Genomic DNA, 15421 nt, shown 5'->3' with positions numbered 1-15421 from the left:
ATTTCCACTTTGCGAAGTAGCTGGAGCCACGCACCCAGGGGAAGGCCGATATTCCACTTCAAGGATTCTTCCAAGTGTGACATAATGTCCCGAAACCTAAACATTGATCACATTTGGGTGTCATCATCTGCAAACTGAAAAAAATGGCGACACCTCCGGTGGGCTGGTGTGGGCCACCAGAACCAGTGGATTTAGCAGGTTTGAAATGGACACAAACCGAGAAAATGACAACCCAGAACGAGAATTGGGAGCTTCATGTGCTACATTTGTGGAAATATTTGCTGTGTATCTATTGGAAATAGAAGGATGCCGTGGCCTTTGTGAAATTAAATTGTATGCAACATGTGCTTCACATAAACACAGACACACACACACAGTCTCTCACACACGCATTCTCTCTGTCTTACACGCACATCCATATTTCCCCTTTAAAACTAAAATCCCATGTGAACTTCCTGAAGCTTCGGACACAATGGCCCCCAACCATTTTGCAGGTGGCATAATGAATCAATAAACTCTCCCCAACACTATGTTTGTTAGATGAATGTTACATTTCCCATGGACTCCACACAACCTCCAGGTAAACATTCCTCTATTTAACAAAGATGAACAAAAATGCGTGACCAGGAATTGAGCCACTTTGCTGTGGTGCTGATCTCAATGTGGGAGAATCAGCCAGCGACACCTGCAATTAGTTACACCTTAAAATTTAGCACCTCCCGTAGAAGGCGATGTGATATTACATTTGTGCAAATTGATTATGGATACATCAACATCATGGATTATACCTGACAGCGACATTTTCACAGTAACTGCAATTGCAAAGTTTGGCCAGCAGATGGAATTTAAATCGAGATGTCTGGCATTACATGAAGCAGACATTGCCTCAATAATTACTGCTGCCTCTGCTAATTTTAAATTGGACTCCATCTGTATTTTTGTTAGGCTAGACACTGTCTTAGTTTTTATACACGACACTCTGTTTTAATTAATACTGCACCAGTACTTGTCAATGTTTATATCACACAATCAATGTGTTCCTATTTTCAATATGCAGGATCTGTCTCTGCAGTTTTGCCACATCCAGTCCTGAATAGTAATGAATAAATAAACAAAAGGCCGGAATAGGAGCCTCAATAAAATTCCCCTCTTCAATGATGCGGGGGCCCAGCACGCCAGTGCAAAAAACAAGACTGAAAGTTTCTGCCAGAGGTGCCGAGAGGATGGTCCATCTCGGCCTCCTCCGGTGGTCTGCATCATCATGGATGTCATTCTTCAGCAAATTTGATTCACTCCACACGATATCAAGAAACGGCTGACGGCGCTGCTAATGCATTATCCCTGGCAACATTCTAGCAGCAATACTGAAGATGTGTGGCCTGGAACTGGCTGCGCCCCTGACAAGTTGCTCCAGTGCAGGTATAGCACTGACATGTACCCAACAATGTGTAACATTGCCAAACATGACCCGTCCACATAAGGCAGGAAAAATCCAACCCGGCCAATTATTGGCCCATCAGTCCGCATTTGATCATCAGCAACTTCATGAAAAGTGTCAAGGAGCATCCTGTCACATATAGTATCCGAGCATAGTGTCCCCGGCCCTAGCTTCACCCTTCATCATAAGGTCAGAAGTGGGGATGTTCGCTGATGATTACCCAATGTTCTGCACCATATTCGATTCCTCAAATACTGAAGCAGTCTGTCTTCATATACAGTAAGACTTGGACAACATTCAGGCTTGGGCTGCCAAGTGCCAGGCAATGACCCCCCAAAATAGAGATGCTAACCAACTCCCCTTGATTTTAAATGACACTACCTTGATTGAATCCCCCACCATCATTAGCATTGATGAAAAACTGAACTGGAAGAACCATTTCAATAATGTGGCTACAAGAGCAGGTCAGTGGCTAGAGATTTTGTGGTGAGTTTCTCATCTCCTGACTTCCCAACCCCTACTCATCATCTAGAAGGCAGAAGTCAGGAGTTTAACTGAATATTCTCCATTTGTCTGATGTGCGCCCCTCAAGCAACACTCGAGAATCTCAACGCCATCCAGGACAAAGCGGCCGGCTCGAGGAACACCCCATCCACCAGCTGAAACATTCACTCCCAGCATCACGTGTGTACAATTCTAGCAGCCTGAGCGATACACAAGGATGTCCTGCAGCAACTGCCTCCTTCTATACCACCTTCAAAACCCACGAACTCTGACATTTAAAAGGACCAGGCCCGACAGACGCATTGTAACAGCAGGACCTGCAAGTTCCCCGACAAGCCTCACACTATCTTCATATATATCATAGAATTTACAGTGCAGAAGATGGGAACTATATCTCTTTACTGTCACTGGTCAAAATCCTGGAACGCCCTTCCTGTCACCTCTGTGGGTGGACTTACTCAGTATGGAAGGCAATGGTTCAATAAGCGGGCTCAACACCATATTCCCAAGGGCAATTAGGCATTGGCATCAAATGCTGACGTTACTGGTGACACCAAGATGCCATTAAATCATTTTAAACATATCTCTCAGCTTACATTCACCTTGCCCCCGCCTCTGTTTACATTACACTCGCCGTGTCTCTATCACATTACAGCAGGCCCTGTCTCAGTTTCCCTGCACTCGGCTGAATATCAGTTGTTAATATACAGGCACACGCCCTGTTTATATTACAAATCATTAATAATAACTGCACTAAATCATGTCTCGGTTAGTCTGGCACGAAACACGTCACAATGGTTACAGCATCAGAACGTTTATCTGTGCATCGTAAACTGGAACAACATTCTGTTTGCTTCACGTGGTTCGGTCTCTGCTGTTACTCGACAAGATAGTTAGATTCTAATAAACTCAATCCTGCTTTAGTTAATTCTACACCTGTCCGTGTCCCTGTTTATATAACACTAGTCCATGCCCCTGTTATTCTTGTGCTGTACGATATCCCTCTTATTGCTGCATTGATCATGTCTCAATTTGTATCAATCGACACTCCGCTAGACCAGAACTCAGTTTATATTGCACTAGACCCAGTCTCTGATTATGTTATCGGCGGCACGGTGGCACAGTGGTTAGCACTGCTGCCTCACAGCTCCAGGGTTCAATTCTTGACGATCCGTGTGGAGTTTGCACTTTCTCCCTGTGTCTGAGTAGCTTTCCTCCGGATGCTCCTGTTTCCTCCCATAATGCAAAAATATGTAGGTTAGGTTTATTGGCCATTCTAAATTGCCCCTTAGTGTCCAGGGATGCGCAGGTCATGGTGCAAGGGCAGGGGATTGCGGAAGGTGTTCTTTCAGAGGTCGGGGCAGATGCTATGGGCCGAGTGGCCTTCTGCCCTGTAGGGATTCTATATTTGATCCTGAATCTGCCTATTTTTTTCCGAGACCTGCTCCCTTTTATTAATGCACCAGATGATGCCTCTGTTTTGAATTGTGGGCGCATTATTCCACATGTCTTTGAGATGGAAGGATAATATACTAAATAGATATTTTGAACAAGAAATCATTTTATTGCAACAGCCTGAAACGGGATGTACAGACAATACAGTGTGTGCTATGCAACATTTGATATTCATTTTCAGTGCAGTCAGCGGAATTAGATTTCAGTTGGCATTTCTTCGTTGCCAGTGCCCAAGACCAATTCCTACCCAGAGATCTGTATGTGTGGGCGGATGCAGAGTATTGTGTTCCCATGTGCTTGCTGCCCTTGTGATTCTCGGAGGTCTCGGATATGGAAGGTGCTGTTGAAGAAATCTTGGCGAGTTGCTGCAGTGCATCCCGTCGATGTTACACAATGCAGCAACTGTGTGTCTGTTGTGAAGAGAATGAATGTTGCTGCAACATTAGGTTCTGTCTCGGTTATTTATCTAATGGTCCTTTGTTTATGTTACACAATTACAACTATTCCATTCCCTTAGTTTATTGCACTAGGGCCAGGCAATAGAAGTTCAGTTGTACAAGTTGAAGTGGCTGCAAGAAGATCAGGGAGATCTGCGCTTGTATGTAGGTGCATCTAGGGTGCTGGCAAGACAGACTATGACGTTTATCTGGACATAGATCAGCATTGCTTGCTGAAGAATTTTAGACTATCACTTGCCCATCAGTTTTTTTTAAATCTTCACAATTTCCACCTCAGCTACTTTCCAAATTATTGTGCGTGGTCGATCGCTGCAATTACTGAGGCCGGTTCCAATGTAATGTGAACAGAGATATGGCCCAGGGCAGAACTGAGGCTGCATCTAATGTAATACAAATATAGACAGGTTTAAATGAATAAAAACAGAGTCAGGTTCTAGGTTAATGTAAATAGAGACAAACTGGGTGCATAACTCCATAAGATATAGGAGCAGAATTAGGCCATTCGACCCATCGAGACTGCTCCGCCATTAAATCATGGCCAATATGTTCCTAATCTCCATTCTCCTGCCTTCTCCCAATAACTCTTGAACGCCTTATTGATCAAGACATGTCCTCTAATTGGTGGCCTAGTTTAATATGAACAAAGAGAAATACGTCCTTATTTAATGTAAACTGACACAGGTACAAGGTAGTATAATATAAACAGAGACGGGCTCATGGCTTGGTTCAATACAGAGGCAGCGACGACTGTCCCTTCAAGCACTAGCAGGACAGGTGCATCACAGGTTGGAGACAAAGAGAAACTCCCTCACACTGTCCCCATCAAACATTCTCAGAGCAGCTGCAGTTTGTTTTGATATATAATTAAATTCCCTCTACTGGGCTGGTTTAGCTCACAAGGCTAAATCGCTGGCTTATAAAGCAGACCCAGCAGCACGGTTCGATTCCCGTACTAGCTTCGCCGGGATGTGGCGACTAGGGGCTTTTCACAGTAACTTCATTGAAGCCTGCTCGTGACAATAAGCGATTTTCATTTTCATAACTCGCTCAAAAATATTAACTGCCTGGAAACCAAGAGTTCGATCCCACGCAAAACCTCTTCTGCGCTCTTCCTTCAGACAGGTTGACAGTGGGGTTAGTTACTGGGTAAAGAAACCTCTGCATTTTCCTATCAAACTCACCCAGGTCAGGTACAGCACAGTTCAGGTACGGAGTAAATCTCCCTATGCACAGTCATATCAAACACTCACAGGGCAGGATCAGTGCAGGTTACATGCAAGTAAAGCTTGCTCGACACTGTTCAGTCAAATGCTCCAAGGTCACGGCAGCTTGATTAAGTGCAAGGAAAGATTCTTCGGCCCTGCCACGTCAAATCCTCAACCATGTGCAGCCCAGATCAGATATAGAGGAAAATTGTCTCTACACTTCTCATTAAATACTCCAAAGTAATTTAATGCTCCAACCACATTTTTGCGTAAAACTCCCTCGACAGATTCCAATACATTTGATTCGATCCATTTAGTTGGAAGCCAACGGGCTGAGTTCGGGCTGAGAGGGCTGGTTTAGCTCAGTGGCCAAGACAGCTGGTTTGCAGAACAAGACCAGCGGCGCGGGTTCGCTTACCGGAATGGGCGCCGGTATGTGGCGACTCGGGGCATTTCACTGTAAAATTGTTATTAGTGTTGGCCACATGTCGATTAAAGACAATGACCCTTCGTGGAGAGGCATGAGATCAAACCAGTTATGAGAGACACAGAGAGAGATAGGATACAGGAAAATTCTACTAACACACTTGGCATGCCCTTATATTTAGAGATTAGAGGGAATATTTCCTAATTATGAACATGGATATCATCATGACATTTTTCTCATATAACTGATGAATAAAAAAATGTCGAAAAACAAACACTATTGGAATTCGTTGATCTATTTGCATCTTTGGCTCTATTTCTGTGCTGTGTTGGTGTGGATACATTTGTTTTGCTTTTCTCAGTCCGCAATCTAATCTGGGACTTCTATTTCTGTGTTTATTTACATAAACACCTCACTGGTCACAATGTCAGCAAAAGGAGACAAACACAATCACTCATTGATTAGTTTCAACTCATAATAACGGGTTATTTTAAGAATATTGACAGTTGGTTAAATGAATAGAAACTTCCATTAGAACAGATGTTACTTAATTGAAATAAAAAATACTTTAAATTAAGTATTCATTTTGAAAGTTCTGATGCCTCAATTAATAAATCATCTTTAACCAGCTACTTTCCCACTGAATGTTAATTTGATTGAAATATTAACCGATTTAAAGTAGATAACTTGAAACATCAGGCAGAGGATTGATCTGTCGTCACATCAATCTCAGAACTTTCAACATATTACCACCTGCATTTAAAAATGTTAACATTTGGAAAGAGCTCGATTTTGTAAAACACTTTACCCGACCTCAGGTCGTCCCAACGCCCTTAAAACGCACTGATATATTTTTGCTGAATTTAGTCATTGCTCCAATGTCGGAAACAGAGCAGGGAATTTGTGCACAGCAAGCTCCCACAAACTGAGATGTGATAAGTGACCAGCTAATCTGTGATTTTAGATGCAGAACGGGCATTGGTCCAAGATACTGGGAAAAGCAGCTCTGCTCTTCAGAATTATATCAATGAGGTATTCCACCTGAAATGTGAATCTGTTCCTCTCTCTGCTGATACTCTTTGACCTGCTGAGCAGCCTTTTTTGTTGTTTATGTTGTAGATTTCCAGAATCTGCAGCACTTTGCACAGTTTTGGATTGATTCTCGCCATACAGCCATCATTGACAAAGTCAGCATTAACTATCCATCCTGAGAAGCCTAATGTGAACCACCTTTTTGATGAGATGCACTTCGAGCGATTTTATTAACATTTGACTTTCTGTAGCATCTTCCCTTCAACTGCCTTGCTTGCTTGGCAATATCAAAGATAGTTAATAGTCAATCACATCATTGTTGAACTAGAGTCACATATAGGCCAGACAGAGTAAGGAAGGGAGCTTTCTTCTCCTGAAGGACGCTGGTGAACCTGCTGGGCTTTCTGAAATTTCGATGGCTTCATAAGTATTATAAATGACGCGCCAATTTTTGGCTGATTGATTAAGTCATTCAATTGAAAGTCTACAGCTGCCATAAAACCATAAGATTTGGAGCAGAACTTGGCCATTCGACCCATGGAATATGATCTGCCATTCAATGAAATCGTGGCAAATCTGGTAAAATCCTAGACTCCACATTTCTACTTTATTCCCATAACCCTTGATTCCCTAACTGGTTAAAAATCTGCCTGTCTCAGTCTTGAACATATTTATCGACCAGGCGAAATCTCTACGGCAAATAATTCTATAGAATCACTACCGTCTGTGAGAAGAAAGTCCTCTTCAGCCTCGTCTGAAATGAGTGGCATCTTACACTTAGATTGTGCACTATGGTGCTAGACTCTCCCAAAAGCGGAAACAACCTCTGGCATCAACATTGTCAAGCCCCCTGAGAATACTATGTATTTCAGTAACCTCGCCTCTCATACTTCTAAACTCCAATTCGTGTAGGCCTAATCGACTTAAGCTCTCCCCATTTCAGTTTCTGTCGTCTTACAACACCAGGCTAAACTCCCTCCTCAGGTGGGAGCGAAAGCTAGTGATTTGAAACGAACCTGTTGGACTTTAACTTGGTGTTGTCAAACTTCTTACTGTGCTCACCCCAGTCAAACGCCAGCATCTCCACATCATGGCCACAGTCTCCATGGTGAAATTGGTCAGCGTGTTTGGCTGTTTACCGCAAGGTCTGTGATTCAACGCCGGATTCTTCTTTATTTGCTGACAGGTAGAGTAACGATGGGTCGAAAGATCTCTTTCTGTGCTGTGAAATGCTACCTACCTTTGAAAATCCCTCCATACACGAGATTAACAAAAACAAACCTGTTCTGGACTGCCTCCAAAATATATATCCTTATATAAGGAGACCAAAACTGTTCACAACATTACAATATGCCCTGGTGGAATTTGTACTCCTCTGTCTGGAGTATTAGTTCAGGCCTCCAGATTACCCATTTTGTAATAATATTGCGAGACTATCCAGAAGACTGTAATATCATCACATCTAAAAGATGGAACAATTGAACATTAAACACTCCTTCTGCATTGGATCACAGGTCTGGATCATATGCTTAGGTATCTGTTGTGGGAGGTGATAGTGATTCCACCGAGACAAGAGTGTTAACCTATCATGGTTTGTATTTTGACATTCTGAAATATTGCTCAGTGATTCTAAAGTTCAAACTATGGGTCCAGTCTTAAATAGGTCAATTTAATTTTCAGAGGCTGGTCTTTCACTAGCCTTGGGTCTTATTCTGGCATGATGGCAATCGTTATAGGGAATTCCACTGGCTCCATATAAAATATCAGTTACTCCAAAAATACACACCATTCTCTGTTTATATTACACCGGACCATATTCCTGTTGCCTGTCACGATATTCTAAATGATTGTATATATTTGCTTATTTATACGAGTACAATCATTGTTGATTTAGAGATTATATTAATTCTTGTTCATACCTATAAGTAGTTCTATGAAATGTGTATTTGCTCTGCTATCATGTGGGTAATATTGAGTTTAATATTTTACCACCGTCCCAGTAATGAACTGAGCTTGAGGGACAGGTCTACATGTGAACATCGCTGCACTGCAATTTCCAAAAGTTAATGGAAATCTATGTTTTGTTCAAAATTATGAATTTACTCTTGTATTACACTCTATCCATTAGAAAGTTGTTTTCATGGTGAGGATTCTTTTCCTGCCTCGTTTTATATTCACCAAACGCCTAATATACTGGTGGTGTTAAGCAGATCAGTGCTCCAACAGAATCACCAGAATGGCACCCACAGGATAAATGTCCACCCAATCATAGAACTCCCATCTGGTTAAGAGGATCAAGTGAATTCACTTCAAAAAGGGATTGGTCGTTCGCGTAGGTGTACATATAAAATATTGTTCGTGGGTTTTGCAACTGTAATTTATCAAGACGTTAAGTTATATTCAGAATTAATTGTTTCATAGAATTTACAGTGCAGAAGGAGGCCATTCGGCCCATCGAGTCTGCACCGGCTCTTGGAAAGAGCACCCCACCCAAGGTCAACACCTCGCCCTATCCCAATAACCCAACCCAACACTAAGGGCATTTTGGACACTAAGGGCAATTTATCATGGCCAATCCACCTAACCTGCACATCTTTGGACTGTGGGAGGAAACCTGAGCACCCGGAGGAAACCCAGGCACACACGGGGAGGATGTGCAGACTCCGCACAAACAGTGATCCAAACCAGAATCGAACCTGGGACCCTGGAGTTGTGAGGCTATTGTGCTATCCACAACGCTACCATCACTTTGCAATGTCTTCATGCGTCTCGGCCGTAAGCTCTAGTATTCATTCCCTACTCCTATTTACCTCAATTCGCTTAATAAAATCATCCCAAATAACCTGCCTCGTCGACCAAGTTTTTAATCATCTGACCTCTTAAGTCTTCACACATATATTAATCCAGTCCCTGCAGCATAAATGACTGTAATAGACCATGCCTCAGTTTATAATATTCCAGACCCTGAATCAATAATCACTGCTCTATATCCTATATGATTTAAGGGTAATCAACCTTTGTATCAGTAATTTCTGCACTAGAACCTGTCTCGGTTTATGCTAGTTGAGACCTTGCATCAGTAATCACTGCACTAGATCCAATCTCAGTAGCACTGTTGCTTCAGCAAAGAGAAAGCAAAGAGTTGGGATAAATGGGTGTTTCTCTGGTTGGCAATCAGTAGCTAGTGGTGTCCCTCAGGGATCCGTGTTGGGCCCACAATTGTTCACAATTTACATAGATGATTTGGAGTTGGGGACCAAGGGCAATGTGTCCAAGTTTGCAGATGACACTAAGATGAGTGGTAAAGCGAAAAGTGCAGAGGATACCGGAAGTCTGCAGAGGGATTTGGATAGGTTAAGTGAATGGGCTCGGGTCTGGCAGATGGAATACAATGTTGACAAATGTGAGGTTATCCATTTTGGTAGGAATAACAGCAAACGGGATTATTATTTAAATGATAAAATATTAAAGCATGCCGCTGTTCAGAGAGACTTGGGTGTGATAGTGCATGAGTCACAGAAGGTTGGTTTACAAGTGCAACAGGTGATTAAGAAGGCAAATGGAATTTTGTCCTTCATTGCTAGAGGGATGGAGTTTAAGACTAGGGAGGTTATGTTGCAATTGTATAAGGTGTTAGTGCCTGGAGTATTGTGTTCAGTTTTGGTCTCCTTACTTGAGAAAGGACGTACTGGCGCTGGAGGGTGTGCAGAGGAGATTCACTAGGTTAATCCCAGAGCTGAAGGGGTTGGATTATGAGGAGAGGTTGAGTAGCCTGGGACTGTACTCGTTGGAATTTAGAAGGATGAGGGGGGATCTTATAGAAACATTTAAAATTATGAAGGGAATAGATAGGATAGATGCGGGCAGGTTGTTTCCACTGGCGGGTGACAGCAGAACTAGGGGGCATAGCCTCAAAATAAGGGGAAGTAGATTTAGGACTGAGTTTAGGAGGAACTTCACCCAAAGGGTTGTGAATCTATGGAATTCCTTGCCCAGTGAAGCAGTTGAGGCTCCTTCATTACATGTTTTTAAGGTAAAGATAGATAGTTTTTTGAAGAATAAAGGGATTAAGGGTTATGGTGTTCGGGCCGGAAAGTGGAGCTGAGTCCACAAAAGATCAGCCATGATCTAATTGAATGGCGGAGCAGGCTCGGGGGCCAGATGGCCTACTCCTGCTCCTAGTTCTTATGTTCTTATGTTCTTATGTTCATAGCGCCAGAGTCCCAGTCAGTGCGGAGTCGGCATGTTCTCACCATGTCTGCGTGGGTTTCCATCGGGTGCTCCGGTTTCCTCCCACAAGTCCCGAAAGATGCGCAGTTCTGTAATTTGGACATTCTGAATTCTCCGTCTGTGTACCCAAATAGGCGGCGGAATGTGGCGACTGGGATCTTTTCACAGTGACTTCATTGAAGTGCTAATGTCAGCTTACTTGTGACAAAAATATGATTAGATTAGTTTAGGTTAATCTCCACCCCATATGAGTAATAATCGTTTTGGACCTTGGCATGGCGTCATGGAGAGTTAGAGGTTTATAATACAGAAAGATGCCCTTCACCCACCATATCTGCGATGGCAATCAAGGACCTGTCTATTGTAAGATAGTCCATAGATGGTGTTCCTACCATAAAACTATAAGACACAGAAGCAGAATTCGACGATTAGGCCAATCGAGTGTGTCCACATTCAATCACGACTGTTATGTTTCTAAAAGCCTATCATATCCTGCCTACTCGCCGTAACCCCTGATCCCCTTATTAATCAAGAAACTATCTAACTCTGTTAGCCTGGTTAGAAAGAGGGAAAGATCCTTCGGCACTACCGCATCAAATCCTCACCACCCTGTTCAGCTCAGGTTAGACACCGGGTAAATGTTTCTCCACAGTTCTCATTAAACACTGCAAGGTAATTGAATGCTCCAACCACATTTTAGAGTAAAACTCCGTCTATGTATTCCAATTCATTGGATTCGATCCATTTAGTTGGAAGCCAATGAGGTGAGATTGCACTAAGAGATTATATTCGGCACATGTTGGCTTCATGCTGTCGATTAAAGGCAATGACCCATCGTGGAGAGACATGAGACAGAACCAGTTAGGAAAAAGGGACAGATATCAGATACAGGAGAACTGGAAAACTCTATGAACACATTTTGCATGTCATTATATTTCGAGATCAGAGGGACACTTTCCTAATTCTGAACATGGATATCATGATGACATTTCTCTTATATAACTGATGAAGAAACAAATGTCAAAAACAATCATTACTGGAATTCGTTGATCTATTTGCGTCTTTGCCTCTATTTCTGTGCTGTGTAGGTGGGGAAATAGTTGTTGTGTTTTTGTCAGTGTACAATTTAATCTGGGACTTCTATTTCTGTGTTTATTTACATAAACACCTCACTGGTTACAATGAAGTGTTCGTATCAACAAAACTAGATAAAACAGTCATTTATTGATCAGGTTCAACTCAAAATAGCGGTTTATTTTAAGAATATTGACAGTTGGTTGAAAGGTATAGAAACATCCATTAGAACAGATGTTATGTAATTAAAATAAAAAATAAATTTAAATTAAGTATTAATTCTGGAAGTTCTGATGCCTCAATTAATAAATAATCTTTAACCAGGCTATTATTCCTCTGAATATTAATTTAATTGAAACATTGACCAATTTAAAGGAGATATATTAAAACATCAGGCAGAGGAGTGACCCATAGTCACATTAATCTCAGATCTTTCAACATATTACAACCTGCATTTTAAAATGTTAACGTTTGGAAAGAGTTTTGTAAAACGCTTTACCCGATCTCAGGTCATTCCAACGCCCTTCAAACTCACTGATATATTTTAGCTGAATTTAGTCACTGCTGTAATGGTGGAAACAGGGAATTTGTGCACAGCAAGCTCCCACAAACTGAGATGTGATAAGTGACCAGCTAATCTGTGACTTATGTTCAAGGACATTGGTCGAGGATACTGGGAAAAGCAGCTCTGCTCTTTAGCATTATGTCAATGAGGTAATCCACCTGAAATGTGAATCTCCTTCTCTCTCTGCTGATGCTCACTGACCTGCTGAGCAGCCTTTTTTTGTTTTTGTTTTAGATTTCCGGAATCTGCAGCACTTTGCACAGTTTTAAACATTTATTCTCGGAATATGACCCTCACTGACACAGTCAGCATTAACTGTCCATCCTGAGAAGCCGGATGTGAACCCCCTTTTAGATAAGGTTCACTTCGGACGGTTGAATTCACATCTGATTTCTGTGGCAGCAGACCTTGAACTGACTTGCTTGCTCGGCAATATCAGAGATAGTTAAGCGTCAACCACATCACTGCTGAACTAGACACACAGAGGCCAGACAGGGTAAGGAGGGAAGATTTCTTCTCCTGAAGGACATTGGTGAACCTGCTGGGCTTTGGAAAATTTTGCTAGCTTCATGAGTATTATGAATGATGCAACAGTTTTATTTCTGATTTATTAATTCATTCAATTGAAAGGCCCCCAACTGCCATAAAACCAGGTGCTGGTTTAGCTCACTGGGTTAAATCGCTGGCTTTTAAAGCAGACCAAGCAAGCCAGCAGCATGGTTTGATTCCCGTACCAGCCTCCCCGGACAGGCGCCGGAATGTGGCGACTAGGGGCTTTTCACAGTAACTTCATTGAAGCCTATTCATGACAATAAACGATTTTCATTTTCAAACCATAAGATGTAGGAGGAGAAAGTGGCCATTCGGCCCATGGAATATGATCTGCCATTCAATGAGATCGTGGCTGATCTGATAAGACCATAAGACCATAAGACATAGGAGTGGAAGTAAGGCCATTCAGCCCATCGAGTCCACTCCGCCATTCAATCATGGCTGATGGGCATTTCAACTCCACCTACCAGCATTCTCCCCGTAGCCCTTAATTCCTCGCGACATCAAGAATTTATCTATCTCTGCCTTGAAGTCATTTAGTGTCCCGGCCTCCACTGCACTCCGCGGCAATGAATTCCACAGGCCCACCACTCTCTGCCTGAAGAAATGTCTCCGCATTTCTGTTCTGAATTTACCCCCTCTAATTCTAAGGCTGTGCCCACGGGTCCTCGTCTCCTCGCCTAACGGAAACAGTTTCTTTGCATCCACCCTTTCTAAGCCATGTATTATCTTGTAAGTTTCTATTAGATCTCCCCTTAACCTTCTAAACTCCAATGAATACAATCCCAGGATCCTCAGCCGTTCCTCATATGTTAGACCCGCCATTCCAGGGATCATCCGTGTGAATCTCCGCTGGACACGCTCCAGTGCCAGTATGTCCTTCCTGAGATGTGGGGCCCAAAACTGGACACAGTACTCCAAATGGGGCCTAACCAGAGCCTTATAAAGGCTCAGTAGCACATCGCTGCTTTTATATTCCAACCCTCTTGAGATAAATGATAAGATCCTAAACTACACTGTTCCGCCTTATCCCCATAACCATTGATTCCCTTACTGATGAAAAATCTGTCTGTCTCAGCCTTGGACATATTTATTGACCCGGCCTCTCCAATTCTCTGCACCATAGAATCACTCCCCACTGAGAGACGAAATTCCGCTCCATCCTCGTCTGAAATGAGCGACACCTTACTCTGAGATGGTGCCCTACGGTCCCAGACTCACCCACAAGCAGAAACAACCTCGAGCATCCATACTGTCAAGCTCCTTGAAAATACTACATATCTCAGTCAGTTCGCCTCTCATTCTTCTAAACTTCAATGTGTGTAGGTCTTCCCTACTAACGCTCTCCACATGCCAGTCTCTGTGGTGCAATTGGTCAACGTTTTTCGCTGCAAACCGAGAGATCTGTGTTTCAAGACTATCCAGGGCCGGGTTCTTCTCTATTTGATGACAGGAGCAGTAACGATGGGCCGAAGAACCTCTTTCAGTGCTGTGAAATTCCAGCTACCGATGAAAATCCATCCATACCCGAGATTAACCTAATGAACCTTCTCTGCACCACCTCCAAAATATCTACCCTTTGCTCACATCATTGCAATATGCTCTGATGGAATTTGTACTCGAGTCTCTGAAGTAATAGTTCAGGCCTCCAGATTACCAGTCCAGTAATAATAGAACATAGAACAGTACAGCACAGAACAGGCCCTTGATGTTGTGCCGAGCAATGATCACACTACTCAAACCCACGTATCCACCCCCCCCCCCCCCTCCTTAACCTTACTTTTTAGGACACCACAGGCAATTTAGCATGGCCAATCCACCTAACCCGCACATCTTTGGACTGTGGGAGGAAATCGGAGCACCCGGAGGAAACCCACTCACACACAAGGAGGACGTGCAGACTCCGCACAGACAGTGTCCCAGCCGGGAATCGAACCTGGGATCCTGGAGCTGTGAAGCATTTATGCTAACCACCATGCTACTGTGCTGCCCACAAAAATCGACGAGGGTGGAATTCGAACCCACGCATGCATAGCACAATGAATTAGCAGTCCATCGCCTTAACCACTCGGCCACCTCGTCCCACATAATATTGCAAAGCAGCCCTAAGACACATCACATCTAAAAGATGGAGCAACTGAAACATAAAATACTCCTGCATTCATCACATCTGGGTCGTGGGCTCAGGTATCTGTTGTGAGAGGGGATATTGATTCCACTGAGACAAGATTGTTAACCTATCATGGCATTACATTACATTCTGAAATATTGGTCAGTGTATCTAAAGTTCGAATTCTGGGTCCAGCCTTACATGGGTCAATTTAATTTTCAGAGGCTAGTCTTTTCTTAGTCTTGTGTCTTATTATAAATTTAGAGTAAACAATTATTTTTTTCCAAATCAAGGGACAATTTAGCACAGCCAGTCAACCTACCCTACACATCTTTAAGTTTTGGGGGTGAAACCCACGCAGAGACGGGGAG

General features: G+C 42.9%; 1 non-coding gene across 1 annotated transcript; it reads right to left on the bottom strand.

Annotated features, from left to right (window-relative positions):
• Positions 1–14940: 14940 nt before the first annotated feature.
• Positions 14941–15022, bottom strand: trnas-gcu. The gene has a single exon. It is a non-coding gene; the product is annotated as a tRNA-Ser (tRNA).
• Between the last annotated feature and the right edge of the window lie 399 nt (positions 15023–15421).

This window comes from Scyliorhinus canicula, unplaced genomic scaffold (assembly GCF_902713615.1).
Source record: "Scyliorhinus canicula unplaced genomic scaffold, sScyCan1.1, whole genome shotgun sequence".
Taxonomy (NCBI): Eukaryota; Metazoa; Chordata; class Chondrichthyes; order Carcharhiniformes; family Scyliorhinidae; genus Scyliorhinus; species Scyliorhinus canicula.
The sequence above is the reverse complement of the archived record's forward strand: the minus strand, read 5'-3'. Positions and strand labels throughout refer to the sequence as shown.